Source organism: Cavia porcellus, unplaced genomic scaffold, assembly GCF_034190915.1.
Source record: "Cavia porcellus strain 051 isolate PalLab524CR breed Dunkin Hartley unplaced genomic scaffold, mCavPor4.1 scaffold_12, whole genome shotgun sequence".
In the NCBI taxonomy this organism is placed as follows: domain Eukaryota; kingdom Metazoa; phylum Chordata; class Mammalia; order Rodentia; family Caviidae; genus Cavia; species Cavia porcellus.
Window position 1 is genome coordinate 80,700,663 of NW_026947495.1, and position 15,158 is coordinate 80,715,820.

At 44.4% G+C, this 15,158-nt stretch overlaps 1 protein-coding gene across 4 annotated transcripts in view; it reads right to left on the reverse strand.

Moving 5' to 3' along the window:
• Window positions 1-15,158, reverse strand: part of Hecw2 (HECT, C2 and WW domain containing E3 ubiquitin protein ligase 2) — a 345,745-nt gene that overhangs the window by 174,744 nt on the left and 155,843 nt on the right. The gene's annotated exons all lie outside the window — the stretch shown is intronic.

The following is a 15,158-nucleotide window of genomic DNA, read 5'->3' on the forward strand; positions in this document are numbered from 1 at the left end:
GACCCTGTCTCAAAAAGAATAAAAAAGAAAGGAAGAGAAAAAGAAAAAAAACTAGTTAAACGAATATATGAGTCAGATCTCTCAGAGTCACCAAAGAACTGAATTGTTTTACTCTGCTGAAATCTTCAAAGATTAAATGATGCTCAGCAGAAGCCGCAAATACTCACTTTCCCCTCTTCCAGCTCACTGGGTCCCAGAGGAGAGACAGAGAAAGGGAGGGGTCTCAGGGCCTGGGACCTCCGCTCCAAGCCGGGCAGGCCTGGGGTGGGGTAGGGAGGGACCAGCTGTGTGGTTCTTCCAAGCCTTCCATTAGTCTGAATGGAGCTTTACGTTTTAATGAAAGGGTTTGCTCTGTTGTGTGTTTTTACAGTAACATCCCCTGAATGCAGCCCAGCTTCTCTGGCATGCAGTCTAAGACAGCAGTTGGAGGAGATTCGGACTGTTGGGCTCAGCATTAAGTGTCATCACTTTGAGATGTCCAGGTGTCAAGGGAAAGTTTGGCTACACTAAAAACCACTTCAGGCCTAACTCCCTGTAAGAAGCTACTCCACTGCAAAGAAAAATTCTAGGACACATACATATTTTCCCAACTATTTTCCTGGGCAACCCAGCTGGGGCCTCAACCTCTTGTTGGTAAAAATAAGGCCAACAGAGAAAACAATCACTGGTTTTCTTTCTAAACCTAAAACCTCCATGACTCTAAGTTTTAAAATGAATAGCAACAGATGAGTGACACACAGTATTTTAGTGACTCCAAATGACAACAAAACAAAACAAATCTAGCTGCCCTGAATAGGAAGCATTGGTCTCTACACATTTGAGGGAAACTTAATTGATTGAATTAAGTGTAATACTTGATACATTGTGTCAACTCTAGAAGTCTAGAAGCTGAACTAAGTAACTCAGCAGTTCTACATCCTAGAGTGTAGAGGACAGTCCTTACCTCTAGGATGTTGTTCATCCTGTCAATTTGAGAAGTTTAGAAGTTTAACTAACTGACTCAGCAGGGGGCCAGTGTCCTCATTTTGTTAACATCCGGAGTCTATGCAAGAGGAGGGCAGGGAGATGACCTGAGTGCTACACCCACCCCAGGGCCGGTAGCCTGCTTACAATATAAGGGAGGAAAACAGGTTTGACTGCCCTTTGCTGTTTTTGCTGTCTTCTAGGACCATCAACTGCTGCCTTTCTGCGATGCTGCCCTGCCTTGGAGCCAGCTGATCATGGACTGAAACCTCCACAAACTGTGAGCTAAATAAACCTTTCCCTCTTTAATTTGGGTGTCAGGTATTTTGTGTCAGCAACAAGAAAAAAGTAACTAAGACATTAAGAATTCTGTCTTAGCACCACTTAACAAACAGCACCACATAATAAATACCAAAAAGAAAATACTGCTCTGGATCTTAGCAGTACTGAAATAGTTAGAACTGCACAAATAATTGTAAGGCCCCGAATCGGACCTGATTCTCCCAGCCTCAGTGTGCTTGCCAGCAGAGATGCAACTCTCAGCAGGAAACTCAGCTCAGCCCCAGCGCTGCCATCAGCAAGCACAGGACGTGTAAAGGAGATACCATAGGACAGGGAATTCTGCAGGTCCCAGGACATCTGGACACATCTGGAGCCACCGGATGCTTCAAGCACTTCGCCCACTGAGATGCAAGAGTGCCCGAGAACTTTAAGATGTTTATGAAAATCCTCCTGCCTAGTGTCCACTGTCTTGTTTCAATCCCTATGAAAGGGGCCCGCTACTCTTTGCTCCCTACCAACAGGCTCTTTGCCCTCTGCCTGCCTCCACTCAGGCACAATAAAATGCATACCATGTTGCCGGGTGGTCTAGGCTGGTCCCTGGCATTCTTTACAGTAATAACCCAAAGTTTTAAAAGGCAATTGCAGGATTCCTGCCCTCAGGTGACCCACAGCCCTGCCCACGTCAGCAGCTCCACGGCCCCGGTGCACAGCATGGTTCCCCTTGCTCATCTCCTTGAAACGGCTCAGAAATGACAGGCTTGGCAGTCAGACTGCGAGAGAGACAGAGAAATGCTGTCACAGAGCCCAGAACCAAGAATTCAGCCTCCTCCAGATGCTGGGCTGAGTTCTAATGGGCTCCTTTTGGAATGTTTATGATATCAGAAGTATGTCACAGATGTACACACAAAGGAAAACAAATCTACCTATGTGGATACCTTATAGAGACACATAATAAATAGTTAGAATCCTACTAGTCAATGTAGGAAATTTCAAGTTGGAAATTTAAGGTTTTTTAAAAATTTGTTAACATACTTGCTTCTCACATTGTGTCTTATACCATAATGATAGACCCGAGGGAGAAGTGCTCCTTTCTGCAGAGTGAAAGGGTGGCGATTTCTCAGTCTAGCAATAATGTCCACAGCACAGCCGGTACCAGAGGTGGAGCAGTTGGGTTGTGAATATTCAGGTGTGTATTTCAATATTCAAAATGCCACAGAAACTTTCCCTGCCAAATAAAACATAACTCTCAGGAAAAGATCTATGGCCGCTAGAAGAGAGAGAGAAAGGATCAGAGATTTCAGGATACAAAGTGTTACTCACACTTGATTTAGGGGGAAGAAAACTATTCCTATGTAAATATACAGCACTCTCATTAGTGAAGATAGACTTTTAAAGGAAGGAAACAAGAAGCAAAAGGACAGAACGTTGCCTAGTAATTATAAAAAATAAAAAAGCTGGAATTGCTGACCATTATCTATTATCTGGGTATAGAAGATAAGCTTAAAAATATTCATTCAGATAAAGTATATACTAAACTAATCTTGTTGGCCAAACAAATGAATGAATGACAAATTACTCTTCAAAAATTATTATGAGACAACTACATAATATTGGCTAATTACTGAGTACTTCTGTTTGTAAAAAATACTTATTTTACATCATAATTATTCAAGCCGAAACCTATTCCTTCCTGAATCAGTGAGCCTGCAGGGAGCACACAGCATGGAAAGCAGGGAAGGAGCCCAGCGCCCAGCCCCACGGGGCACAGCCAGGAGGGGAGCTGGGACACCAGCAAAGGGACGACTCTAACATGCCGCAGTCAGCACCGAGCGGAGACGGGGAGAACTCTCCAGGGACCGGAGGGTGCGCCCCGAGTGGGTGACTTGTGATCCTCCTGAGAAGAACCACAGACCCAGAGAAGGCTCCCATTAGCAGACTGGCAGGAGTTGGCCAGGCGGATGGAATGGGGGAACCGCATCCTACAGCAGAGCTCTCGTGAGTCCCTCAGGAGGATGGACGGCATGGGCAGGTGGGATTCCCTAATCCTACAACGGCACTGTTTTATGTGAACACACATCACAGTATTCTCTGTTTCATGCTAGATCCAAATTCCACCTTTTGGTGAAGCCCTCTTCATGCCCTTCCCGTCTCTGGGCCTGTCTCAGGCACTTACCGATCCTGCCCCGCCCTCCTGCGGTCTCTGTGAACACACGCAAAGACGACTGTTTCCTCCTGACCTGTGTGTCACCCGCTGGACCATGAGTGAACCCCGCGGTTACACTTCATTGCCCCATAGCAAACAGTTGGAGCTCAGCAAAAGTTCCTGAGAGTTCGGGCAGGGCTGTCCCCTGAAGGGCAGCAACTCCCTCGTACAGGACCATACACGTTCGCTGCTTCTGTCCTCCAGGCAATTCCACGAGGCTGCTCTTCTCAGTTTATTGCTCACATGGGAAGAAACAGCTCAGCATGGCTCCAGGACTCCCAGGAACAATGAAGCTGGAGTCTACAGCCGGGTCCATCCCATTCCCGACTCCAAAAACCAGCTTGCTTGCCCTGGATGACCCAGTGACCTGGTGCCAAGGTTAATGGGTCCGTTCGACACTGCCATTCTCAAGCTGTCTGTAATTGTGTCATTCAGGCAATGACACAAACTACAACAAACTGAGAAAATATGCCCCTTGAGAGTACTGGACTGGTTTTACAGATGTTGTTATAGGAAGAAAAAAATCACGCTTTCTTAATGAGCATACACAGGGAGTTTTATAATTCATCATTTAGGTAAAATAAGCACAAAATTTACAGCTACAAAAACCTGAAGAGCCCCTCCCTGACACCATTAGATCTCAGTCATGATACTCTGAACCCCTAGTTTAAAAATGACTAAAAACCTGCAGTGTTCTCTGTTATCGCTCCAAAGGCCACGTGAAGTGCACACCGCTGGGAAGCGGTCTGTGTTTACCCAACATCTCACCATCAGGGCAGGCCGGCTGCGGGAGCAACTGGCAGACACACACGCAATGACAATGACAGTGACCTCAGCTCTGCAGGAAGCCAAACACACCTGCACAAAAAGATGGCAGAAAATGAGCCAGGAACACACGACAGCCCACTAAGGGAACACCCAGAGTGAAGAGAAGCTGCTGGACACATCCACGCTTTTTCATAACCTACCTTAACCCAGGAAAAGAGATAGTATTTCGTTTGGTAAATCAACAAGGACTTGAAGTTACATTTTAAAGCTCTACATGCTTTCATTTATTCTGTAATGCAACTTTTGTTCTGTGTATGTGTTTTGTAAGAAAACCAAACCCAGTGTACCTGTGCTGCTGATTCAGGAAAGTCTTGTTTCTTTTTCATAAAATTACTTATCCAATAGATTGTTGTGTTAAGCTGTTGTCTGGTTATGCAGAATGTATCACAACTACCTATTGAAAACCACAACAATAACAGTAGCAGACAATGTGAAAGGAGGTATATACAACAGGACAGAATTAGACACCGTCAAGACAGAGAGAAAAGAGGGAGAGGAAAGAGACCCCAAGATTCCTGTACAGCGTGAGGCATTCAGACACACTGACTGCAGCTTTTGTTAACTCTGTCGCACGCATCAAAAGCTCGGGGATGACGCCAACGCAGTAAACAATAATGTTTAACTTCCAAAGTAAGAAGGATGTGGGAATGGGGAGGAGAGAAGAGCCAGGGTTTCCGTGGAGGGCTTAGGGGAAAAGAACTAAGAAACGGTAAGATACTAAAAAGTAAGAGCAGTAAGTCCAAATATACCAAAATAATCTTTTCAAATATAAACACGCTAAACGTATCAATTTTAAAAGATGCTCACTCACTTTGGATTAAAATCACAAATCTGTAGATAATTCACAGCGCATAAGTCCAACAGGTGCCAAAGAGTGGCTGGGAATGAATCATGGAGAAGGCACACCAAGCGCACACCACGCTGAGGAGGTTGACACAGAATTTTAAAATGCTGAAACAGAGTTTAAGAATATGAAGATAAAGACATGACATTATAAACATATTTATTTATAGCCATGCCCATATTTAATTCTTAAGGAAGTATGAAAAGTTACTTATGTAACACTACAAAATTAGCAGTATGGGTAGCAATTATTTTCTGGGCTTAGTAGTGGGTTTTATTAGACTGGAGAATTTCTAAATCTCACGCCAGTGCTATCTTAACTCCGCCACAAAATACTCACGATTAGTACTTGACATCTACTAACTGTCTATGCAGGCCTCCTCTGGAAAAGTGACACACGTCAGGCCAGGAAAAATGCGGCTCATGTTTCTAGCATAACTGGGTACAAAGCAGAAACCACCTCGCTGTATAGGCAGACAAATGCCTGTGTTAGTAACGCTTGCAAGTAAAATGTGAAGGAGTAACATACACTGTCGCGTCTTTACACACTAGCGCACTGACCTAAAAACTGCCAAAACCCGCTCAGCGGCTATGGAAGAGTCCACAGCCGCTCCAAACACAGGGACCCTGACATCGAATCTCCAACACGCACTTTGCAAAGAAGGAAGATCCCTGGTGGTGCTATGGATTCAGAGCCATCACAGTTACTCCAACTTGGTTCTGGCCTTGGTACTGTCCGGCACATGCCTAGTCACCCTGTCTCTGAACGACCTGCAAAGTGTACACCAAGCATGACGCACGCTAGCCGCCGGCATCTGTCCATGCAGCAACCATACAAGGTCGTCTTAGGCGCTGAAGCCCTGTGACGTTCTTGGCAGAAACACTGAGTGCTGGCTGAATTGCCTGGGGCTTCCCTGTGTTTCCCTCACCATGATGCAAGCAATTCCTGCTAATGACGCTGCACACTGGACTCTGGGGAGGCCTGAGTGTGTCACCTGGGCACCCTGGCACTCAACTGGTGATACAAGGGCGTGCAATTCTCTCTCCTCCAGCACCTGACCAAGAGGTCGCTGTGCATCAGACAGCACAAGGACAAGACGCCTGAGACTTTATAATCTAATACAGCAAAAACGAGGAAGGTGGTGAGGCTGAGTCCCTAAGTGACAGCAGGAGCCAAGACCCTGCAAACCCATGGGGCACAAAGCAACAGCAATAAATAAATAATCTTTTGTTGTGCTCAGCCATTAATGATGCGTTATTACAATACATTCTGAACTGTCTCACCAAATATGTAATAAGTAATTTAGAGTCAAGTCATCCAAAACAGCCCCCTCAGAGTCAACGCTTATTTTCTAAGAATATTTGAAAAATTCAGATGCAAACTAAAACAACTTTTATGACTAATGAAAATGCAGTTATCACTGTGGTCAGTAATCATGTGACCACATTGAAAGAGCTTGAGAACAGGCACTCCGCTAGATTTGATAGCTATTAGGGAAAAGAAATGCCAAATACATTACTTCTTTGCTCCATTTGCTTGAATTCATCACCAATTTCAGCTTTCCCATTACCTAGGGAAGTATGTTGATTTACTGGGTATGTGACACTGAATTTAAAACTCTTACTTAGCATTCACATTTCAAATCTTATGTAATTTCTAGAGCCCTGTAACAAAGAAACAGGTTTTGTTTTCTGTAAGCAGACACAGCCCAGTGTGCTACTTTAATCTATAAACCTTTCTTGTGGATTCATCCAGCAGGTAATCTGCACTGTCACTTCAGCCAGAGGTGGAGCAATCCCATGGCACCCTCATTATTATTAAAAGCAGCCAAAACAATAGGTTCATAACCAGCAGGAGCTTCACAGCCTGTTCAGGCAGCATGCTGAGAGTTTTATATACCTATCTCATCCAATCCATGTGATACAGGACATGTTCCTAATCTTTTTCCTTTTTTTTGACAGTGGAGGAAACAGGTTCTAAAAGGTTAACCAGTTTTCCGAGGTCATCCATCCCATCAGGCACCATGTTTACCAGTCTGCCTGACTGTAGAACCTGTGTCCCCAAACACTGATAACTTCAAAACTAAACCTCTCCCCCTCCAAATCGTGGTTGTTGTCTATTCTGTCCTACTGACAATGTAAGACAGGTTCTGGTACTAGAGAAGTGGGGTCACTGCCAGGACTACACCAGACCACATGGCTCCAAAGCCCCTAGAACTGGTGGGAGTCTGGAAGGGTTTGGAGACTCCAGGTAGAGAAGCTCTGAACACTGTAAGGCAAGCTTTGTGAGAGACTCTGTTCAGAGCTCAGAGGACCAGAACTCGGACAGAGACACACACAGCGAAGCTCAGGCTCGGGGCATTTCTGCTGGGAACACGGGCTCCACTGGCAGTTGAACTGGAGACCAGGCTCTGGCAGAAAATTTATGACATTTCAGTCATGTCCTGAGGCTTTGCAGGAGACTGAGATTAAAGGCAGTGAACAAACTGCTCCGGCAGAGAAAACGGCAAGGCAGCACAACACTCAGGGTGTAGCATGGATATCACTTTTAGCCAGATTTATACTGAGAAACAGGAGCAAAAAGCCCATTTTAAAAGTGTTCAGTTTTGAGCTGGTTGGGGTGGCACATGCCTAAGCATGCCATGTAATCCCAGCACTGTAATTAGCCTGTAATCCCAGCACTAAGGAGATTGAGGCAGGAGGATCACTATAAACTTGAGACTAGCCTTGTTTACAAAGTTATAAAGCCTGAACTGCATAGTGAAGGAGAGGTTTATATTGGCTCACAGTTTTAGGAGTCCCAGTCCATGGTTGCGAGGCTCAAATGCAAAACGACCAAATAAATAAATAAATAAATGTTAAAAAGTGTTCAATTTTACCAGAAAAGAAGTGCCTATAGAAATGGGGCTAACGAGAATTGTTGCTGAAAAGATTAGCATTTTTAAAAAGCCAAATACTTTGCATTGGGAACATCTGAAAAGCAGCTTGAGGCATCTCAGGATGCCTCACCCTCCACTGGCTGAATGATGTAAAAGAGTAAAGGTAAACTCCTTCAAAAGATTTTGCTTTAAGGGGGCTGGGGATTTAGCTCAGCAGCATAAGCGCCTGCCTTTCAAGCAGGCAGTCCTGAGTTCGATCCCTGGTGCCGATAAAAAGGAAAAAGGAAAAAAGACAAAAAAAAAAAATTGTGCTTTAAGAGAGCCCAGTGCACCCTGCTTCTGCTCCTGAGGTGGCCTACAGAGCTGGTTCCTAGCGTTCGGCCATCCAGGCACTTGGAGGCCTCTGCAGCCACTGTACAAGGAAGTCTGGCCACTGCATGAGCCTGCAGCAGATCTTAGCATCATCCCATGGATTATATAGGCATGCAAAATTCTAGAGGAAGTCAGGAAGGCTTCCCTCCACATTTTAGGAGCCCTGATGGGCCAAGCAGTGTGTGAAGCTGTGACAGTAAAGCCTGAAGTAAGGTGGAAACACAAGGTAACTGGAGAAACCAAAACCATAAACTGTCTGCTGAAGAAACCTCCAGGCAGGGAGCAGAGCCAGCCCAAGAGAGATAAGGGTGGGATTGCCCAACGGCTGGAAGCTGGTGCCACCTACCACAGTTTGCTCCCAGCTGGTAGGAGGTGGGGCTTAGTTACAGGCAGTCCCTGGGGCAGGACCTGACGGTGCATCTCCCTCCCTGGCTCCTCTGCTTTCTGCTTCTGGCTACCCTGAGGGGAACAGCTTTCCTCAGTGGCAGGTGCTTGCACCAGGCTGGTTTTGCATTTGAGCCTCGCAACCATGGACTGGGACTCCTGAAACTGTGAGCCCATATAAACCTCTCCTCCTTCAAATTGTGCATGCTGGATATTTTGTCCCAGTGAACACAAAGTGACTAAGACAGAGCCTTTGTTAATCACGTGGTTTTGTTGTTTTTAATCTTAATTGTATAGCTGATAAACCAACTTGGCAAAATCAAGAAGATGGTGAGCAAATTCCTAAGGATTGGGAAGTACTGGATTACATTTCTGGACACACACACAAAAATCATGTCGGGGGCACCGGATACTTAGGTTTCATCCTTGACTCTGCCCTCACCAAACTACAGATTATTATTACTCTAAATTTTACTTATTTATATATAAAACATTGGCTTAAACTTTGTGATCTTAAAGCTCTACAACATAGGACCTTAATGCCTTGGCCCACTATTGCAGTCCAAATGCTTTTAAATATGAAAAATGCCATATACATTAGCCATGATAGTCTCTGAAGACTAACAATCAAAACTTACAGCTGTTCTGCCACCTGGCTTTGAAGGTGTCGTCAATGCTATGCTGGTGAATTAGTTGTTCCTGTTCTATGACAGGGCAAGAAGCTCAACCCAGCATGTGAAAAGAACACGCAATACAACATCAATAAATCCATCCATTCCTTAGTTCAGAGGACTTTTTCACAGCAAGAGCTTCACAGTGAAGGGAACAGCACACTGATTTATGCGACAGAAACAGAACCTTATCTCGGTGTAGATAAGTAACATTCCACTTACCAGCATTTGAGTAGCACCAGAGCTCCCACTTTCAATAACCCCGCACTGTCTCGTGTGTCTTTCATGTCTTTAGTTGCACAGTTGTGGCTGTCTCGGCGTCCTGAATTGATTCCAAATGTTTCCCTGTCTTGGTTATTCTGACCGGGGGACAGCCAGATGTCACACAGTGCCAGACCCGGTGAATAAGGCAGACCAGGACACAGCATGGCATGCTTAGGAGCTTGCTTTTCCGCTGCTTGGCGCTCAGCAGCAGCATTCACTGTATTTTTTTTAAAAATCACACCTTGCAAGGACACTTAAGAAAAAAACAACCTCCAGAACTGCTTCAGAAAGTAGAAAAATGGGTAAGTGTGTGCAAGGCGAGGGAGAGTGTTCTGAGAGGGCTTTGTGGCAGAGCACCTCTACCCTAAAACTTTTCAAAGTTTAAATATTCAGCATATATGTCTCCTATCCCCTGAGCTCAGGATGTGGTGATGAGAAATACTGTTACGTTTGTGAGGGGTGAAGTCTCATCTTGGAGACCAACAATAAGTGAGGAACCTAGTGACTGTAACCCATCTGCATGGTGACCACCTCGGAATCTCAGGCTGAGAACAGTTTCTAGAGGGAGGATGTGATCAGCCTGGTTTGGACGGATCCAGTGACACTCAAATTTTTGCACACGGTGCTTTGATATTCTCAACTTTTTTTCCTTTGTGCTTCTGGCAGAAACTATTGACTAAAATATCTTTAACATTTTTATTGTTCTGATGCCAGTGGATGCATTCTTCCCTCTCGATTAGGAGTTCTAAAGTTCACATGAAGAGAGGTCTGCAGAGAAAAACACTATCACCAACTAGACAAACAAAAACAAAACCTCACACTTGGGCAGAAAACCTAAGCCAAGAGCAACACAATCAAAACGCAGACTGTGCCAATGGGCCACACCTCGCCAGCTCCTGTTCCACTCAATCCCTTCCTCTCTGGGACTCATTTCCATAGAGACCATCTCTCGTTCCATAAATAAAACCAGAGGTTGCTAGGAAACACGGTGGCTTCTTAGGACACAACTGAAGGGGTGCGGCTGCTTCCTGCCAAGAGGTACAGAAAGTTGACACCATTTCTGACATGCGCACTGTTGTTATGAAATCAAGATTCGCAGCACATCTACTCCACAGAGCCCCGGAAGAACTTACTATGGAGCCAGGTGCTGTGGTGCACACCTGTAATTCCAGCCTCTTGGGAGGCTGAGGCAGGAGGATGGTCCAGGAGTTAAGAGTGTCACCTTTGTCTTGCAGTCAATTAATTAATTAATAATTAAAATTCATTAGGCATATTCCTGCTTAATCATGATAGCCTTAACTGCATAATTTAATCTGGATGCCCCTCCCCTAATTTTTCCCAGCTCTACCCTTGTATCTCCTTTTCCAATTATTCTGCCTACTTTCATCTGGCAGTCACCAAGAAAACCATCTTGGGTATTTTTAAATTGCTAATCACTCAAAGAATTATTCCATCACTGATCATGTTACACCTCTGAAAATTTCTACATGCCTTGGGGTTACTGTTTTCAAAACTGTATTGCTGCTTTTAAAGACAACCTTGCGGTTTGCATACACATTAAATCAGCCCGCGGAACTCCCCGTGAGTGGTCACCCCGGCAGCAGCTGCTCCCGCATTTCCATCCTCTCTTGAGATGCAACCGTTGTAACTGCTTTTACTCTTCCCCTCCAGCTGCACTGGAGGCTCAGGAGTAACCGCTGGTACAACACACTTTATCAACAGCAACTTAAAGACAGGAGGATTTCTCCTGGGATAGCACGGACTTTGGAATGCCCCTCCAAGCTCTTTCTTTCTGCTCTTCCCTCCTTAGCTTTGTATCCTCTGGGCTGTCACGGAGGCAGCTGCTGGGATATCAAGTCCTTTCACCAGAGTCCCAAGTACCGGAGAAGGTAAGCTTTAAACAAAGTCTTCATTAGTGCTGGCTTTTCATTGGACGGTGAAGTTTCGCCATCTTCCCCTTATATCTCATTGGCCAGAACTGGTCTGGCACCCACTCCTGGACTACTCATTGCTGTGTTCCCACAGAGCCTGAACCTCTTCTGAGCCCGCAGAAGCTGTCCTGAATCCAGGCCTGCCCCCACCACCCCAGGCCTGCCCCCACCACCCTACACTATCAGGCTTCTGCCTGCAGGGAGAGAAAGGGTTGTAAACCTATCAGCAGTTCCACCCATGGATCGCTCTCCACAGGAGATGGCCAAGTCCCCACAAAAAGGAGGACATTCCTCCCACCTGGAGGCCCTTCTTTCCATGCAGTATGGCCTGCTATCACAGAAATAAGCCCACAGTGCTCTAGACCTGGGAGCTGTGCCTTCCGAGGCCGCTCATCGTGAGAACTCTGCCAAGGTGCATGGCAAGGCAAAATAGCAAGCAGGTCACATAGCACTGTGATGTGCAAACTTCTGTGGGACTCTGACATCAACTTCAGGGGCCGCTGCAAATCGCTAGGGGGAAAAACCAAGTGCGATCTAACATTCTCACTCTAAGTCAAAAGCAGGGAAGGACTTTCTCCTCCGGGTCCTAGGGAAGTAATCAGCACTGGGCCAGCCTTCCTGATGTGTGCAACTACAACACACACAGGCAGAGGTTGCCAGACACTGGTAAGACCCAGAATAAGCCGCAATCCCACGAGGAATCCCACTGAGCTAACTCTCCAGCCTGGGAATGATTTCCAGAGCGCAGTTCAGCGAGCTAGAATCCATGCCAGCTAAGTGAGCTGGGCACACAGAGATCAGAGTTCTCTTCAGTTAAAGAGTATAGAATCTCTAGACCAGGACACCGGCACATCAAGGGCTTTGGCAGGTGAGAGTCAAAAGTCTACATGGGGATCCCCTGTGAATCTCTGCCCAATGTTTGGGCTGCACACGCTCAGAAGAAGCCATGAAGCCTTGTAGAAAGCAGTTATTACAGAGCTGAGAGGGCAGCAGTGACCAAGGTGAAACAGCTCTGGACATTGTGGAATCTTGGCCCAGCTAGACTGAAGAGACCCTCTCGGCTTGGGCAGCCAGCTAAGATGTCACAAGAACTGCTTACCCCTTCCTTCTGAGCACTCTGTGGCCCCTAGGAATAAGCACAGTGTCCTCGAGGAAGGCCTACCCTAAACTTACCTTCATGAAGCCAAGAACCAAGACCTGCCAAAACTCAAGGCACTGACAAAGCAGGAAGCTGAATTCCACCAAGCAAGGGAAACTACACTGGGAATTCCACAGATCCACACTAACAAAGCGTGAAGTCAAACCTTCCCAAGGTCAAGAAAACGAATCGGCCCGCTGGCATAAATAAACCACATTATGTCACAGAACTCAGAATGTTTAGGACATAGAATCTGCAATGTCCAGTGGAAAATCAAAGATTGTTGGGTATATAAAAAATAAAAATAGGAACCAAAGAAAGAAGCAATCAATAGAAACTGACCCTGAGATGGTTCAGATGTTGCAATTACAAAGCAGACATTTTAAAGCAGCTATAATATATCCAAGTTAATTCAAAGAAATGAAGAAAAACAGGACCTAAAGGAGTTAACACATAACGAAACTATCAAGAGAACCAAAAGCTACGAAAAGAAAAAAAATGCAAATTCTGGAAATGAAAACTCAAGTAACTGAAATTTGAAAATCTATTAGACGAGAATGGTAACAGGATGAAGACGAAGACAGAAAAAAATAGGGAACTTGAAGGGAAATAGCAATTCCAAAATCTGAATAACAAGAGAGAAGCAGAAAGAAAATGAATCAGAGCTTCAAGGCCTAGAGGACAGCACGCAGTGATCTACCATAGGGGTAACTGAAGTCTCAGAACAAAAGTACAAACAGGAAAAATATTTTCAGAAATAATAACCAACGTTTTCCCAAAGTTACCCAAAACATTCATTTAAAAAGCTCAGAGCATCCTAAGATAAATAAAAAAGAAACTCACATCTAGTTGTACCATAGTCAGATTTCTGAAAACCAAGATAAAGAAAAAAATCTTAAAAGCAAGCAGCAGCCTGAGTGAGGATCCCACACTGAAGGCTTGAGGTCTGACCTGTCGTTCTTCTCTGGAAAGTAAAACATAAAAAGAGCAAGACTGTGGCTTTGGTAACTTGGGAACAAGACAAACTGCGCCTGTCATAATTAATTTAGGTAGGAAAATGTAACAAGTGAGTGGGAACAGTTTTAAAAACCGAAAAAATATGTATTAATATGATCACGCCTTAAATGATTATAGCATTTTACAGAGTAACTTATTCTTTCATATGACAAATTATCTTATACAAGAAAGTAAATGCAATTATTTCCCAAAAAAGTATCACAAAAAGCATTTTCAAAATACAATGCTCTATGTGTAGTCTTATATTAAGAAAAAAATAAGAAAAATTAAAAGTTTTAGTCTCAAAGAGTAAAATTAAATCACAATCAAAAGAGTTACTGATAAATCCCCATTCACGGAACTTTTTGTGATCATACTAAAACAGGTAATTTTTAAACAATACATTTTCTGCACTTTGAACAAATATTTAAACACATCTGAGGAGAATGCTGAGCAAGGAAAAACTTTCCCTCTTTTCTTGAGAAACAAAGAAAGATAACAATTCACCGGTTTCTTTGCCATTTTAGATTTCTTATTATCCAGCATAATTAATCATTAGGAGTTATACAAGTAAATATGAACCTTTTTTATGTTTTTAATCTACACAAAGTTCACATCCCAGAGAAGCATGACTGTCAGTGTGTTCAGCATTCTAACAAAACCGCAGCAGGATGTCGGCAGTCCTGGGCAGTGGGGCTACTGACCACAGCGGTGGGTGTCCTGACACTGCAGGACACTCAACAACAGGAAGCCCCATCCCTCACCCAGTGGCAGTAAGGAAATCTGTCCCCAGAGCCTGCCAGCAGAGTCCCCCAGGGTGCAGTTCCAGGGCGGGGTAGGGGATGGGGATACCTGGAGACACAAAGTCATAAACTGGTCTTTCCCCCACCAATTCATTCTTTAAAAAAAAAATGGAAGGTTTGTAATTTACATTGAAAACAGCCATCTCTTCTAATAAATATCTGATGTCCAATTTTGGAAGGACTTTCCTTCATGTAAAGAAAAACACTCGGACGTGAGCATGTCAGATTTTATACCAAGTTGAATTTAGGTTTACTTTTTGGTTACTTCATAAATTTTGATTTTTGCGTTCAAAATCAGCAGACGTTTTCCTTGCTGGGACGCTTCATTCATCACTCATTCACCTACGAAAGGCATGCAAATCAGCTCACCAGAGCTGGCACTGTTCTTACTAAAGCAAGCGGCACTATTTCTAAGCCATTAATCAGGAAGACGATGGTTTTTGTGCCTAATGCATCTGGGACACATTCAAGGAATTTTTAAGCAAAAAGATATGTTAAACTGCTGACTGTTCTTTGTGAAAGTCAATCTGCAGTGAACACAAAATGTTTTTGAAACTATTATCAATATCTTTTTGTCAATTTAGAAGTGGTACCAGAAGCT